Raw genomic sequence first — 17,723 nt, 5'->3', positions numbered from 1 at the left:
ATTCTAACAATCCAAGACTTCGAGAGTTTGTCATAGTTTAGACGGTCTCCCTCTGAAAAGATATGGTGTTGTGTTATTATTATTAAATTAAATAATTAAACAACTTGAATTTAACAGCGTGAAACATAGACAGTTAATATGCCAAGAAAACACTAAACTCAAGTTGATATAAAAAAAGGAATTTCAAGCATCCAACATACTTTACTTTGCCACCAGCTGTAATAAGGTATCATCTACATTAATACATTAATATCTATCAATCTCGATCTCCATGGACTATGTATTAATATCTATCAATCTCGATCTCCATGGATTATGGACAAATTAGATCGAAAAATATAATTTTTTTTTTATAATTTTTTTTTTTTTCCGAAAAGTTGTACTTAAAAGATAATTTGGCATTGGTTGAGGCGCCTAAATATATAGTTAAATTAAATTATAATATATTTATTTTAATTGTAATAAATAAAAATAAAAATTTAAATTAAGATATTAATTTTCGGTATTGTTTATCGAGGTGTGAATTTTGTATGAGAAAGAAAATATAGAATTGTGTCAATTTTTTTTTTTTTTTAATTGACCCAGGAGTGTTTGAATCATGTTTTTGATGGTGGAAATAGATTCAACACCCATCGAAAACCCCTTGGGCACCAAAATCTTGAAGATTGACAACTATAACTGAGATTTCCAAAGATTTTTGCCGGATTTGATCAAAATCTCGCTAGAATTTCCATTGTGTTCGCAACAACGATGCCTCATTATAATATGACTAAATTTTTAATGAAAATTATTACTTTTTTTCAAAAAATTGACACCAAGAGTGTTTGAATCATGTTTTTGATGGTGGAAATGGATTCAACGCCCATCAAAGACTCCTTGGGCGCTAAAATCATGAAGATTAAAAACTGTAACCGTGATTTCCAAAGATTTTTGCTAGATCTTATCAAAATCTTGCTAGAATTTTCATTGCTTTTCTGGCAACAACGATGCCTCATCAGACTAGGAGTAAATTTTTAATGAAAAATATTATTATTTATCTAAAATATGATTTTTATATATAATTTTAATAATAGATTTTTATTTATTATTATTATTATTATTATTTTTTGTAAGCTTGGTGGAACTACAACTTCATAATGTCCAATATATATATTTTTTTATTATTATTATTTTTGTAAGCTTGGTGGAACGGGTAACATCACATCAAGGAGTGCCTTAACAAAGCACCCAACCACTGTCTATGCAACACCCTTTGGGCATTTATTATTATTATTAGTAGAAATATTTAAGAATCTGATAAAGATTTTTAAGAATTATGAGTTTAAGTAGTTTAATTTGCAAAGTTTTAGTAACTTAGGAGATTTAAAAGGGGAGTTGTCTTTAAGTGAAACATTTTGGAGTTTTCCCACAAGTTTTGGAATTAGACGAAAGAATTGTGATCAGATGTTGATTTGTTGTTTAACTGCATAAATGGATTCAACACCCTGAAAATTGTGCAAAATTAACCTGTCAAAGTTGTGATTTCAATGAATCCATGCTGTACTCTAGACAAATTAGATGGGAACATAAACCAGAAAACTTTTCAAAAAGTCACACTTAAAACAAAGGCATTTAAAAGTTGTTGAATCCATTTATGCATTCAAAAGTGTATTTTAAACAACAAGAAACCACAATCTTTCATATTCCAATCAAGAAAGACATTTCGTCTATTAATTAAATTGTGAGTATTGAGTTGTAATCCATCTTAATATTTTGAAAAAACGAATTCTTTTAACATTTTTTTTGGAAATTAAAAAATATATATATTTCACATTTGTATAAGATTATAAATTGAAATAAAAATAAATATTTTAAATTATTTAATATTTATTTAATTTTTTTGATTATTCATTCTAGAAAATAACAATACACTTTCTATTAAAAATGTAATTTTAAATAAATAAAATTATTATTTCTCTAAAAAAATTAAAATTCTAAAATATCGCTCTAACAAATTTGTGCAATATTAATATTTAATAATGATAACTTATTTTTCTAAACCCCAAATAATTTTTACTATATTTAAAACAAAAAATATTAATTTCTTTTCCCGTTAATTTACATTATTTAGAAACTCCATTAATTTATTAAGAAAAACCAAACCAATTCTCTCGGATGTGTTTTTATCTACTACCTATAATATATAAAATAAAATAAAATAAAATAAAATAAAATAAAATCATGTAAAACATTGAAAAGCCACTCTCTTCCTCTTTACTTTCATGTACTTAAATTCATGTAAAGATTAAACGCCACTCTCTCCCTTTATTTACAAGTACTTTATTTCACATAAACAATATCGTATTTTACGTTTTCGGTGGGTGTTTTCAATTTTGCCTCCCTGCAAATAACGATACCTTATGTTACGTGTTTGATGCGGTGTTTTCATCTTCTCCCTTCCTACAAATCGCACCACCGAATAATTAATTAAAATAGAATTCCAATTTTACAGCCTATAATAAACAATTAAATTGCACTAATGACTTGCACGTGCGAAATCCGCGTTCTCCCCGCGTTCAATTGTAGTCAAAATAATAAAAAATACCATTTAAAAAAAATTGGGATTTTGCATTCCGGAAAGGGAAAAAACTGCGCTACTAAGTTAATAATTGAATAATAATAATTGGGTGCCAAAGCTGCAATAAATCATAAATGAAGCCACAAAGCTGTAATTGAACTAATTCAATTTGTGTTCTGTTCATATAATTGAATTGGGTCATGTGAAGTACAAAGATCAGCAGAGAAGCAGAGGGGACTGGTCGAAGGCATTGGGTTGGAGTGTTGTGAGATTTTGTTCAAATTTTTAGCTATTTCAACCAGATCTCGTCACCCAGTGGGAATATAGATCCATTTCCAGATTTATTCTCCATGCATTTTGCATTTCGGAACTCTACAGTGAAAATAATCTCAAGGATTCAGTTGGAAATGATGATTGCAACAAGTTTGAAAAATCGCCATTAACAGTACAGCTGTGTTGAGGGCATCACTTACATTAAAGACTGAAATTAATCAGGATGAAGTACAGATTAATGGTTGAATTATGATCTGTACTGTTGCAATGATAGTATTCTTCACTTTTCCTTTTGTTGCTTGCTCCTGTTGGGATTTGATGACCTCGGGCACATCATAGTTTTAGGCTCGAAGCTTCGCATGAGCTGCGGAAACTGAGTATCACCGTCTTTCACAGTGGGTGTTCATCATACTGGATTTTAATATTGTGGGGATTGAGAGAACGCGTTATCAACAGGTGGGGCGACGAAACCGGATTCTAAGGTCCCTTCGAGGTAAAAAAGAACACAGCTGGCGATGGGCACTGCTAAAATTAGAAGAGAAGAGAAAACATAGGATCGAACTGAGATCCAATACTTGTGCATTGTGACCACATGTTCAGTCAATCTCCAGGGACTGAAGAGGCATTCCATGCAGCAACACAATGGATTATCCTTTGGTTCCAATACAAACACGTTGCAAGGACTTAAATATAGGTTTCATAAACAGTGAAAATAGCTACATTTATGAAACAAATGGGATTTTCCTTTCTCCGATCTGCAATAATTAATGGGAGGGTACTTGGCCTCTGACATCGGTATCCTGATTCTGTGAGTGATTTGTTCGTAGAATTGATTACTGGCGTGGCTTCAAATAGTAATATATACATATATACTTTGAGGCGGTTCTCACCTACAATGCAGGTCCACATTTCTCCTAGCATGAGACGCATCACCATTTCAACTACCAATGGCTTCCTGGATTTTACAAAGGTTAAGGGCGCTGCACGCCATCTGTCCTATAGACGTATATTCTCTACTATATTAATTCTAGCCTGCTTGTTCCCATTTCTCTTCATTTTAACTGCAGTTGTTACTCTCGAGGGCGTCAACATCTGTTCCTCCCTTGGTGAGCTATGCTTCTCTCTCTCTCTGTTTTTCTCCTCTTTGATTTAAATTCAATGTGGGCACTTCAAATTTGTACACTAAATACTATGGGCGTGGAGTTACCCTTCTTTGGCTTGCCTTTTCCAGATTGCCTAGGCAGAAGATTGGGACCGAGGCTTTTGGGGAACAGAGATGCTTCACTTGTAAGTCACAGATTCTCTGTTCTCTACCTCTTTAACCTAATTTTGTGATCATTCTATATTTGAAGGCAACTACTTCGGTGTCAGTGGCTGTGGGCAGGTGTTTCTGAATTGTCAAAATGCCTATTCATAGACCCTCATCTCGAAACCCGATTTGCATAAGTACTGAATGTTGACCGGGCAGTCAGTATTCAAGCATAATAACCAGTAAGGCTCATGGTTTTGCGAGAACTATGTATACTAAATGAGTGAAAAGTGAAGACTGATCCAACCCTATTTGTATGCTTGATTTTTTTATTTTTTTTGAGCTGGCGAAGTTTAGGGCTTAAGCATAACCCTTTTCTCATTCGGGATCCACGTTCTCACTGTGGCTTGTATGCTTGCGTATGTTTTGTGATGTCAAATAGACCTATCTGATCGGAATGGATGAAGAAAGGAAAAAGTGCAACCCTAATTGTGTGTTTGTATATGTAGTATGTTGTATGCATCTCATGCACTAGCTAGAACTAAAATGCAGAATGTGCAGCATTCAACCATGCTAGTTCTACGTTTTTTAATATGCCTGCCTGAGCAATATATTGTTTGTATGAACAGTACCCGCATGTAAAATTAAATGTGCATATTGAAGTATTTTTCTATGGATGCAAGTATACCATTGATTGTAATCTGGTAGTTTGATTACTTGTTCTGTATGCATGCTTGAAAGTGATAATGTGTTAGCTTATTTATTTATTCTTACTTTGGGAGTTTTGTATTCCTTAAATCTAAAGCTTAGAACATTGGCCATGATGCAGAGAGCGACAGAAGAAATATACCAGTTCCTCATGCAAGCAAACAATGAAGCACTTCCAGAAGGATTAACAGTCCCAGAGTCATTCAGTGATCTTATGGCCGATATGAGGGCCAATCCATATGATGCCAAGACATTTGCTTTGAAGATGAAAGCAATGGTATGTCTTGCCTCAATTTCTATTTGCTTTTGCAGGCATTTTACGCCTATTTTTTTGTGGGTTGTACAGTGTTGCATATGGGTTACAACTAACACAGCTAATTGAATATTTCATACGACTATCTTCTTCCTCTTTTAGTGAAATTTAACATCGTATGTTAAAAGTGTCAAAATTTGTGTTTTTGTTGAATATGATATTGCCTAATATTGAACAAGGCAGATGATACTGAATTGCAGAGGACATTCAATATAATGGGATATTATCATTTCATGCGATTTTTAGTTTTGAAATCTGAATTCAGTTGTTCCAACATTTCAGATAAAATAATATAAAATCATTTTATTAATGTCTGACAAATGACCACTAAAGAGGTCAATGGGATTAAAAGATACATCCTGTGTGAATACAATGTGGAAGTGTAAAAGCAGCTTATAGGCAATGCAGAAAAGAATATACTATATTTCATGTAGTTTTGAATTCTCAATTCAGTACTTACAACATGGAAATGCACAGACGAGTTTGCAATGCAATTGAGATCAACCATGTGAAAGGCTGCTTTATTACAGGTTGACACAATAATGAAACATTGGATTAAAGCTTCTTTCGTTTCATATGAATGATGAGGATTCATAAAGTGGTTTTAAGTGTCGCGAATTGAACTTATTAAAGGGTTCACTTGAGAATTATTACAAAATTCAGTTATGGAGTGCCATATGAAATCTTGGATCTTATTCACTACAAACGCACTTTGAGATGGTTGATTCTTTTTCTCCTTAGAATCTTTATCTTTGATGGATACTTGAAGTTTGAACTACTAGGTCATTTCTAAATGTCCCTAGAAACAAATCGGTACACTGTTATGTTATTAACTTAGTTGATGATCATGTAGCAATCATGGCTGTTAGTATTTATCAAAATAAATCCAATTTAAAAATAAAATCATATTAAAAAACATGATTACGAGATAATAATCAGGAAGCTTAATGTGCAATGACGTCTAAAGGGCCCAACGCAATGAACATAGAGTCACAGACCAAGCATATCAACTTCCGGAGATAGATCTCTGTAGTAGACTAATTCTTTTTCATGGCACTAGATTGCAGCAATTGCTTGTTGGCTGTTGTAAGTTTTCTCCTTTTGAATTGGACAAGGCCATATGAAGGATAGGAGATATAGAGCCATTCAACATAGACTAAGCATATCAACTGCCATTCATGAAAGCCTCATTGCCTGTTAAACAAACTGGGATACTTTTCAAACCACTCACTCTTAAACATAAATATATCATTCAATATCTAAGAGATACTACCTGACATCTAGCATCTCTGCCTGGACTGCTTTATCTTCCAACAATCTCCCAATTTGATCTCTTTAGGTAGGTTGGATGATATTTTACCTATAAGAAGGATCCAATGTAGAAAAAACTATAGCCCTTGTTAGCAATTCTATAGTTCCATGTTTTCAAGGTGATGATAAAGAGATGATTGGTCTATCTTATGTATAAGTTACATCGTTCCATGACAAAATGTTTGTCTTGCCTTGAAATATACTTGTGGATATAAAATATGAATACGGGGGTGGTTCTTCTTGACCTTAACATGTGTATGTCACTGCCTCTTCCCGTATCTTGTAATCATGTCTACAAGATGTTGTTTGCTGCTATAGACTGCTGTATAACAGTTACGAACCATAACTCACAAGCTACAAAATGCTAAATAGATTTCTGTATTCATTCTCACTGCAGTAATAGGTGTAGCAAATAGGAAAGACAGAGTAAATGTCGTTGGATTTGGATCTTTTAAGGTACTTTGTTCATCATTTCGTCTTGGCCTTTGCCTCTTCCTCTCTGAACATGATTAACTTCTCAACATATTGTTTCAGTTCTTAACTTCTTATATTCTTTCATGGCTTATATTTTGTATGTTTAGTTTTTTGGTTAGTCGACCATGCTCAGTTAAAGCTTCTTTTATTTCTCTCATGTTCATACCTGCCTAGCTAATGTAATTGCATTAGCCCATGTGGAACGTCACTTTCTTGGTGGATGTGGCATAGACAACAGCAGATAATCACGGTCTGGACATTTTCATAGCTTGTTGATGAGTTCTTGATTGAAGATGTCTAGCCTTTTTGCACAGAATGCAGTTTCTTAATGCTCTCTCGACTGTTGTGTATCTTATGTAGCATGCTTATTAATACCTTTCTGTAATCCAATTTCAACTGAAGTGTTGTCTCTGGTGTAGTCAAAGGGTTGACCTTAGGTGAAGCCGTGTTAACAAGGCATTTCAGTGAGCACTCCATTAGCTATGTTTAGAATAGAAATATCACCTTTTTCTCCTGTTTCCATTTCTTTGTATTTTTTCCCACCATTTCATGTAGTTTAACTTTAAATTCTATTATGAATTACTTGCATTTTTCTAGTTCTGCAATCATGCAATGTGCTCAGCATTCTGTTGTCTGAAGTGTTGTATTTAAAAGCATCCATCCAATAGCCATTTCTAAGCTATCTTGACATTTTGCTTGAACAAATAATTGCCGGCCCAATTCCCAAAGAAAGAGAGTGCAATGTGTCATGCACATATATAAAAGACAAGGGAATGTAGAGTTAGATGGGATCCTGACTTTACATCGTTAAACTATTTCTTTGCTTTTGTGTCTTATATTATATAGAAACAATTTTGGAAACGTAACTTGCCATTGTGAAAGAACAAGGTATATACTGAAAATGCAAATCTGTTGCATTATAACTGAAAATGCCTCTTCTGCCAGCTGTTCCTGTTTATGAAATGGTCTAGAAGTCGGCATGAAACTCGTAGAAAATTAATATCGGGGTGTTTTTCCTCAAATAGGAGGGACAGATTTCCCAAGCAATGTTGCACGAAATGTCCCCCCTGCCTCCCCAAAGATCCAAATTGGGAATCACGTCTTGTACAGATCCGTGGGGGATAGCCATCGGATCAGCGGTTCGAAAATCCGGAACTGCAGATCGGGCCTGCAAAGAGGGTTCCTGGAAATTCGGAACCGTGCCAGGCCGATCTGTGGTTCCGGATTTCCGAACGCAGATCAGATGGTGGATTCGATCCGCTGTCAGATCAGCAGTTCGGAAATCCGGAACTGCAAATTGGGCCTGCAAAAAAGGTTCCTGGAAATTCGGAACCGTGCCAGCCTGATCTGCGGTTCCGGATTTCTGAACCGCAGATCAGATGGTGGATCCGCAATGGATTGGGCATGGATCTGTACAGATCCTGAGCAGACCCAAAGGGACACATGAGTTTCCACAGGGTTCTAATTTTTTTTTTTAATTTTTTGTTTGAGTTAAGTTGGGTTGGGTCTTCTCGTACATTCCCAAGGTGCTCCCTTGATGCTCCTTCGATGCTTCCTAGATGCTCCCTCATGGTAATGTTAAATTCTTAAAGTAAAATTATAAAGATGAAAGATAAAATGAAATTTCTCATTTTCATCCTTTTACTTAAATTTTTTTAAATTACCATGAAATGACTTAGGATGTTTGAGAGTGGTTCCAGCCTCATCGGACTTCATATAGAGAAAATAGAATTTCATATCCTATTCGAAATTCAGCAGACTTAACAGTTTTCAGGAATTCAGGATCAATGGGATTGTGGCATTTCATTAGATTATATCATGTATCAGAGTATGTGATTATCATTTAATCAAGAGCACCAAGCCCTATATGTACCCTAGTGTTGGTGGTGTTAATTGTTGAACTCCCTTGTCATGCTCTGAGCCAAAAAATACTTTTCAATCAAGTCAAAATCATTGATTAGGCATGTTAAGCTTTTTCTACCATAATTTAAGGCTTGGATTAGGTAGCTTGATCAAAATTGGGCAATGTTGACTAATATCCCTAGACAATCGAGGTAGAGGCAAAGGCTAGACAAGAGGAGAAGAATCTAGATTCTAGATGGTTGATGCTCGAATAATTGAGCATTAATGTACAATGGATGCCATATCTATCTTGATTTACGTACAAATATGCATCTTTCCCTATCTTCTACAACTTTTGGTATTTTGGATGTTTTTTAAAAATTTAAATGCAAATATATGTTAGACACTTCCGAGATGCTTCACTTCCTAGATTTTTGGGAAATGATGCTTCCATGGATCCACTTCCAAAAAAGGTCCCCGCTTCGTGCAACATTGTTCCCAAGCTAAATCATTGGAACATTGATAGTTCTCATAATTATTAATTCATAATTTTACGAGTTCATATTGTTACTTTTGTCAAATATTATCAATAATTCCCCATTATTTCTACACAGTATTTGAGATGTTCTCTTAACTATGAAACCTTGCATGGCATATTGCACATGGCGTTTCACCGAATATTCTTGTTTTCCATTTCACCATGAGAAACAAAGAACTTAAGCTGATCTAAAAACATGATTTTATGCAATAAAAACCTTGTTAATATTTGCATAGCCATTCATTTGATGTTTGATCTTGAAAATACAATTGTTAATTGGTAGCCACAACTTTATATAATCAAATTATCACCTTTAGTCAATGTACTAACTTGTACGGCTGGCAAGACTGCTCTTTGTTTTGTGTTTTGATAAAGGTTGAAACAAGATTGAATCAATCTCACAGCCGTCTGTCATTTTACTCTTCTGCTTGCCAATTTCTACTATCAATAGGTAAGGATGTTGCAGGAAGATGAAGGTGCCTCTGAAATCTTAGAACCATTTGTTTTGGATACATTTGACATAAATGACAATTTTGTAACAATCTCTTGATGTCTTTGGCAGCCAGCCACTGGACAAGTGCCAAAGTAACGAGTATGCCTTTGATTTCCTGAAAGATATTTTCATATTATGCTAAGAAGGTTCATCAAACTCACAAGTTTTAATACTGTGACCATAACAAGCTGAACTGTATTGTGAGAATATAAATGATATGGCTGTGCAAGATAAAAATAGACTTACCATAACAAGAGATCATCCATAATCATTTTGATCCTTGACTAAGCACCATGTACAACTTTTCTGCTATTTTAAATGATCTGACTTTATCTGCTCTCTTGGACTTTCAAATAGCTTTTGCAAGCTAGAAAATAAGTATTGCCCATGATTAACATGATTGAAGTTTGTCTCCCATGCCATTATTGATTCCAGAAACTGTAAGTGGTACATTTTTTTCAGATATCTACTCTAGGACGTTGATGTAAATGCTGGAAAGCCTTTTCAATTCAGACTACTCCACAAGGTACAACGAAGAGGGATTTAATGTTGTAGCCAGTCAGTATGTCACTTACCATATGGAGATAGCAAGCATTTCATCTTTACTTGTTGTTAGGCACCCTAACGAAATCAATATAAATCTTTGAACACCATGTTAATCATGCTGTCAAGTGGATTGAAAGATTTCACCGTCCAATATGACTGAAGGCAACTTGAAGACATAACTTCGAACAAAATGTTATCATCATTACAGTTCATGTCTCATTTTATTCCTTTTTTTCCTATGCCTCTGAACTCTGTAGCTTCTGGATAATGTCTTTTTTTTCACATTTATGTCATAAGGAAATTCTATTTGATAAAGTTACTTATTGACCCCGTGGTACATCAATCTAATTGTCACATCTGTTTTTCCGAGTTTCCTTTTGTGATCACTCAATTCTGTTCTTCCCCTGCCCTACTTCAATTAGATGCTGTTTATTTCTTTTCACTTCTCAATTTTCCATTTTGTCTTCATACTTATTGTGCCTATGTATCTTAGAGTGTCTTTTGCAATTCTGGTGGTATTCTCTCTTTTGGCTCTTTCCACATTTTATTCCCTCTTTGCTATACTTCTTACCTATGCCATTTTAGGTATGGGCTTCTTAAAATTCTCTGCACTTCCCCTAAAGCCTTTTGGGAATCTCTTTTGCAATTCTGGTGGTATTCTCTCTTTTGGCTCTTTCCACATTTTATTCCCTCTTTGCTATACTTCTTACCTATGCCATTTTTTATGGAGGTATGGGCTTCATAAAATTCTTTGTACTTCCCCTAAAGCCTTTTGGTATACCCTCTTGTATGCTACCTCCCTTTATTACATTTTTACCAGTTCCCAATACGTGTCTCCTCCCCAACCACTTGCCTTCTCTTTTGCCCTATGGACATAAGGAGAACTATCTGGAAATTGTGCTCTAGAAAAGCCGCTGAATTCCTCAAGCATGGTTTAGATTGCGTTGCTTTTCCTATGGGGATCTTTTCAGTGAGGTCATTTGCCTGGGTTTACTTTCGTCTTGGACTCATCCTAATATCCTATCATACATATTATTGTTCTGAACCGAATACCTATAGGACTATTTTAATTTGACACCTTCGCCAAGATTTATGCCACTATACTTGACGTGTTTATTTTTGAACAATTGGAGAGAGGCCATTTTAGGTCTATAGGTCAATTGGGTTTCTATCGGGACTACCATACCATTGGTGGCATCCTCACTGTCTGAGTTATCATCAAAGAAGCCAGCGAATGGTCCTCTAGGTTTGTTGTTCCTTGTGGACTTCAGAAAGTCCTTTGACTTCTTGCCCAAACATTGCTTGTTTGAGTGACTTTATGACCTTGGTATATCAAGGTTGCTCATCACCACCATCACCATCATGAGATTTTATGAGACAGTTGTTGAATGCTTTAGCATTGAGCATGGTCTTTTGGACTTGATTAAGAGACCATTAGAGTTAAATAGGGATACCTACTTTCTCCAACATTATTGAGGATCTATCTTCATAAACTAGAAGAATTCCTCAAGGCTAGCACACATCTTGATGACAAATGCATCTTACACAGTGTTCTGATTTTATTACTTTTCTTCATAAAGAATGTGTTTTCACCAGCTTTGTCTTCACAGGGTTTGTAGAGACGTGTGGATGCATTGTGTCGCTTTTGGAATCATCGCCATGTTGAGGTTAACCTTAACAAGAATAAGGTCATGGTCCTTAACAACTCAAAAGGTTCTTTATCTAGGCTTCATTTCTTCTATGGGGAGGAGTTGATTGATATAACTTTGATCCCATACTTGGGTGTATCATTTATTGGCTCTATATTCAATATGAGGATGGCATATTAGCCTTGACTATGTAATGAATTTGTGACCTTATCAGCCCTTGATCGTCAATAGTTATATCCCCATTTTCAAGATATCCCATCTAAGATGCAACTCTTTGATGCCATTAATAAACCCACTATTCCTTTATGGCTTGAAAGTTTGGCTGTCTAGCTTATGTCCCACCAAACGGGTGTTCCTAGAGAGAGTCCAAACCATTATGCTTGGTTGATGATTTTTGCAACTTGTAAACAAACTATTCCTCATTGCATTATCCAAGAGAGGTTTGGTGCACATCCTTTGCCTCTTGAAAACATATTCGTACTATTCTCTTATTTTCATTGGTTTCATTCTTGTAGGGATTCAACTTCAGGCGAAGAGGTGTACCCTTACTTGGCCTTTGACTCTTCAAAAGAGATTGCTCCCCTAAGTCACTTAGGAGTTTGTAGGTACTTGGATTCCCCTCCTCATTTCCTCTCCCTTAAAGGGAAGAATAACATGGCAATCAAGGAAGACATCTATTGAAAGTATATCCAAGCTACATGGATCGTGTCCTTCCAACCTCTTAGCTCCAAGCTTGTCTTGTATGTGGTGCATTTCTTATAGATATTGGTTGGCCTTATCGTTGCCTATTTGAGGCTAGAATGGTCACATAGGCTACAGATCATTCTTGACCAGTTAAGGGTTTAATGCACATCCTGAGGATTGAGATTGATCATCATATTCCTTGGGTGGACAAGATTGATGAGAGTTCTAGAGGCTAATATTTGCCGGCTATGCTTCCTTCAGGAGGTTGAGCATGAGGAAAACTTCGTTTTCAAGTGCCCCATTTGCTATGAGATCGAAGGGAAATTCATTGATTTGATAGAGATGCAGATGGACAAGATTGATGAGAATTTTAGGGGCTAACATTCTGCCAGATATGCTCCCTTCAGGAGGTTGAGAGTGAGGAAAACTTCATTTTCAACTGCCCATTTACTATGAGATACTAGGGAAATTTCATTGAATTGATACTAGATAGAGACTCATATGGATCTTTGAAAATAATCTTTTGCTGTCGGAACCATAGATCCTCGGCCTTATACCTTACAGAAGTATTTGGCCTTAGACATCAAGCATTGTGGGGTTCCTCCAGACCTATTAGGGTGATCACCTCTTTCTCCATCCTGTCCCTGTCAAAGATGATATTAAACATCAAATACATCCATTCATACTGACACCAGTTGGGACAGGATAGTCAGATGGTATCCCCTCTCACAAAAGGCCCCAAGGCAAGGTTGTTCTTCTAACTCCTTTACCAAATGTAAGGGAGCAGTTTTCCCTTCTCCTTTTTCTGACGCAAATCTCATATGCAGGTGCACATTACCAGCTGTTTCTCCTCTTCTGTGAGTTATTTGACATTGGATGTTAGGAGAAACTTACTGAGCCATTCTCAGTTACCTCCCGGGGTAACCCATCTGGGCCATCTTAGCTGTCGTCAGTCTTGAGATGACATTATCAGATGTTACATTGGAACTTCCATGGTGGTAGATGGATCTATAGGCTCGCTGTCTTCCAACTTTAGGGCACACTGAGTGTTCGATACATAGGCTTCCTATCTTCCAACTTGAAGGAAGATTGAGTGCTTGATCTCTCCCTAGTCCCCCCTTGGTTGTGGGGCTGCTTAGTCTTTCTGTCTATTTCTGTAGTGATGTTTTGAACTGTATTGTTCAAACTTTCTCTCTCATGCTACCTACTTGTTCTCATCCTCAATGTTTTTAGGGCTGCTCTTTCTGTGTTCTGCGGTTATGCTATTTATTGTATACTCTTCATTTAGATTGTTTAGTTAGGAGATGCATTAGTTGCAGCTTGTATTGCTGCTATACTTGTTCTTTTCAGTCCCATCAACTTATTCTGGTTGTCTGTGGACCTTACTATAATTTCATTTCATTTCTCACCTCTCCTTTCTTTTGAATTTTTTTTGCATGTGTCGCAACATCTTTGTCTCCTTTTTTTTTTCCTTGTTTATCTTGGGACATGTCCAAACTTCTCTTGATCAAAGCAGGATATCGATACTTAATGTTACAGTCGGGTCCATCTAATTATATCTGAGCTTCATTACCAACATTCGTGCCATAAATCTCTTCAGGAGAGTTACAGAAGTTAGTACCACGATTACAGGGTTCTCTTGAGGGCTACAATGCTCTATGCTTTCAAGTACTATGAGAGGCATAAAAAATGGAAGTCAATGTTCTCCTACATACATCCAAAAACTAGTGGTTGAAGTTACGCAGAGTTATTCATCACAGGGTACATGTTAGTGAAGTTTCAAAAATGTGAAAAAACAAAAGTTCCTTTACAGAAACAATGAAAAATAATAATAATATAATCAAATTTTTAAGGCCACAGCTGAGCCGGACACCAAATTGGTGTATGATATCCGTGGCGATTTGACTACTAAAGTCTATGGAAGTGTACGGATGTGAACCTGTGACCTCCTAGGAGGAAACACATGTTAACCATTAGGCCCACTCAATAAGGGTCGGGAAGGATACAGAACTTGTGTCACAAGGTTTCATAATGGCAAACCCACCATACTTGTCATTCCCTGCGACTATGCCATCCTTCACCATACTTGTCATTCCCTGCGACTATGCCATCCTTCTTTTAATTTTGACATATTGTAGGATGTACCAGTGCTTGCAAGTTGCAATAATTGGCATTACTGTTTGGTGCAATTAGTATTCAGGAAACTGCACTTCTTTTCTTGAAAGCAATATGCTGCAAAGGCCTTTTCACAAGAACCTATACTTATCTTAATTTTTTTCATTTGTCAAATCCAAAGGATATTGCAGTTCTGGAAATGGGTGAGATTGGGTTATTTATCTATGGAATTGTTGGACTGGTATGACTACAGTAAAATTAGAACAACGTAGTTATTAGCTCTGTTAACCTTTCATTTTGCGTTTTCAGAAAACTATTTGTTCATACTTGGCACATTACTTGGTACGATTAAGTGCCTTTGAAGTAGTCTTTTTTAGAAAATTTTTTGAGCTGAAGAAACCATGGATTCAGGATGTGACATAGGTTAGAGTTGTAAAAATTGTTAGCAATGGGCATAATTCATAGGAAGACCTTATATAATTACAGGTGAAAGATAGGATATACGTGGAGTTGAATCTTTTCCTATCTTAGTTGCTAATTTACTCAACGAATTACATTGGTTTCATAGGTACAGCAAATGGAACACAAAGCCCGGGCAGCAAAACTACAGGAATATTTGTACAGACATTTTGCATCAAGTGGTATTCCAAAAGGCATGCATTGCCTCTCTCTTAGGTTGGCAGAAGTATTCCTCCAATGTGCAAGCCCGCAGGCAGCTACCATCTCCTGAATTAGTTCCTCGGCTTACAGACAACTTGTATAATCATTTTGTGGTGGCTACTGACAATGTACTTGCAACATATGTAGTAGTCTCATCAACAGTGAGGAATTCTGTAAAGCCAGAAAAGATAGTTTTTCATATCATTACAGATAGGAAGACATAGGTTTGCTTTGCACTCTTTTCGTTCTGCCACTATTGAGGTGAAAGGTTTGCACCAATTCGATTGGTTGACAAAATATAATGTCCCTGTGTTGGAAGCCATGGAAACTCATCTTGAAATTCGAAGATACTACCATGGGGACCATGCGATTGGGGCAAATCTTAATGACTCTCCAAACATCTTAGCTGCAAAACTTGCAAGCTCGAAGCCCAAAATATATATCAATAATGAACCACCTGCGAATATATCTTCCAGAGGTAAGCAGAATCTTTAAATTGCAGCATAGTTCTGGCAGGTGATATTGCTATTATACTTAAAATCAGAGTCCATTTTTCTTTTTCTTATATCATACTTTAGGAGTGACTCATTTTCGGGTTTTATTAAATGACTTATTCCCATTTCACACATCATCAGAATGCACATGTCCTTGCATCCTTTCAAGAAAAATTCTAATTTCATATCGAATCCCTTTGTTGACAGCTTTTCCCAAACCTTCAGAAGGTTGTTTTCCTGGATGATGATGTAGTGGTTCAGCGCGACTTATCTCCACTATGGGATATTGATCTGCAAGGCAAGGTCAATGGGGCAGTAGAAACATGCAGGAGCAGTAACCCATGGGTGAGGTCAAAAAGTTTCAGAAGTTATCTCAATTTCTCTCATCCTCTTGTAGCAAGCAATTTCAATGCAAACCAATGTGCATGGGCATATGGTATGAATGTATTTGATCTGCAAGCCTGGAGAAGGACAAACATCAAAGACATTTATCATTATTGGCTTAAAGAAGTAAGTTGATGGCTGAACCTAATCCAACTTGGTCTCAAAATGTTATTCTTCAGTGATCAATGGTTCTTGCAAATTTATTAACTTTCAAATTCTACAATTGTTAAAAATGCTTATTCTTTATTTTGCAGAATCTGAATTCAAAATTAACACTCTGGCGTTTGGGCACTTTACCACCTGCATTAATTGCATTTAATGGTCACGTTCATCCCATTGATCCTTCTTGGCACATGCTGGGATTGGGCTATCAATCTAAAAGCAATCAAGACTCTCTCCAAACAGCTGCTGTAATTCACTATAATGGCCAGGCAAAACCATGGCTAGATATTGCATTTCCCAAGTTAAAACCTTTCTGGACAAAATATGTAGATTACTCTGATGAATTTATTAGAAATTGTGATATTGTGGAGTCATAGTTTGAACACTTCTGCTCGATTCGCTATATTGATTCTTTTGAAGTGTAGGCGGGGTCTGCTGTGGGTGAAGGTGAACTATGCAGTAATTTTGCCCACCTTCCAACCACATAAAATAGATAGATGAAGGCTCAATATTACATGAGCCTCTCTTATCATTTGTCTATACAGATATTTTTTGCATCAGAAAAAAGTTGAAGATGTGACAAGATAAGCTCCTATTGGAAGATTTTGTAAGCAAAATTTCATTCAAAATTCTATTCATTTGTAACAGTGGAATCATCTTTCAATGAAAAATTTCCGAACTTTTTGATACTGTTTGAGATATGGTAGTGATTGTGGTCTTTAGTTTGCAGGAACGAGCTACTTGGTGCTTGTAAATATCTGCTACATATATTATACAGTAGCAATTCTATGTTCTTAGTTGTCACTTACAATGGGTGATGTACTTTATATACGTGGTTATATAATTATATTCAACATAGCTCTCTGCGCAATTCCTTTCGAAACTTTTCAAATGAACTTAGAACAGTGCATAATGTTGTAAAGGAGGCTTTTCGTTGGATGTTTCCTGCCAGATTAACAAGGAATAAACACAAGGCTTTTCCTTCGATGTTTCCTGCCAGGTTAACAAGGCATAAAGACATGTTAGCACTATTGCCAAGGTGAATCAAGAAATCAACACCTTTGCCATCATCAGAGGGTCAGCTTTGACGATAGGCTTTATGTTAATTAAAAACATGGCTGAAAAAGAGACTCGTATCTGAACATGCATGCAAAATTGTGATCCAATTAGTCACAAACAAGACAGGAGGTCTAATCACAAGTTCAATTGTTTTCCAGAAGAAACAAAATGTCTTTGGCAGGGGGCTGAGTTCATAATTCAGCAATTTTTGT

The 17,723-nt window shown here is 36.0% G+C and overlaps 1 pseudogene across 1 annotated transcript; it reads left to right on the top strand.

The window, feature by feature from the left end:
* The first annotated feature begins 2,637 nt into the window (after positions 1–2,637).
* Positions 2,638–17,151, top strand: LOC149228759 (putative galacturonosyltransferase 13; annotated as a pseudogene). Its single transcript, XR_016247895.1, has 6 exons — positions 2,638–3,936; positions 4,062–4,117; positions 4,909–5,064; positions 15,321–15,890; positions 16,114–16,416; positions 16,545–17,151. The product of XR_016247895.1 is annotated as a putative galacturonosyltransferase 13 (transcript).
* Positions 17,152–17,723: the final 572 nt, after the last annotated feature.

Source organism: Pinus tabuliformis, chromosome J (genome assembly GCF_031772625.1).
Source record: "Pinus tabuliformis cultivar Carrire ecotype Pingquan chromosome J, CPIR1, whole genome shotgun sequence".
NCBI classification, from domain to species: domain Eukaryota; kingdom Viridiplantae; phylum Streptophyta; class Pinopsida; order Pinales; family Pinaceae; genus Pinus; species Pinus tabuliformis.
The sequence above is the reverse complement of the archived record's forward strand: the minus strand, read 5'-3'. Positions and strand labels throughout refer to the sequence as shown.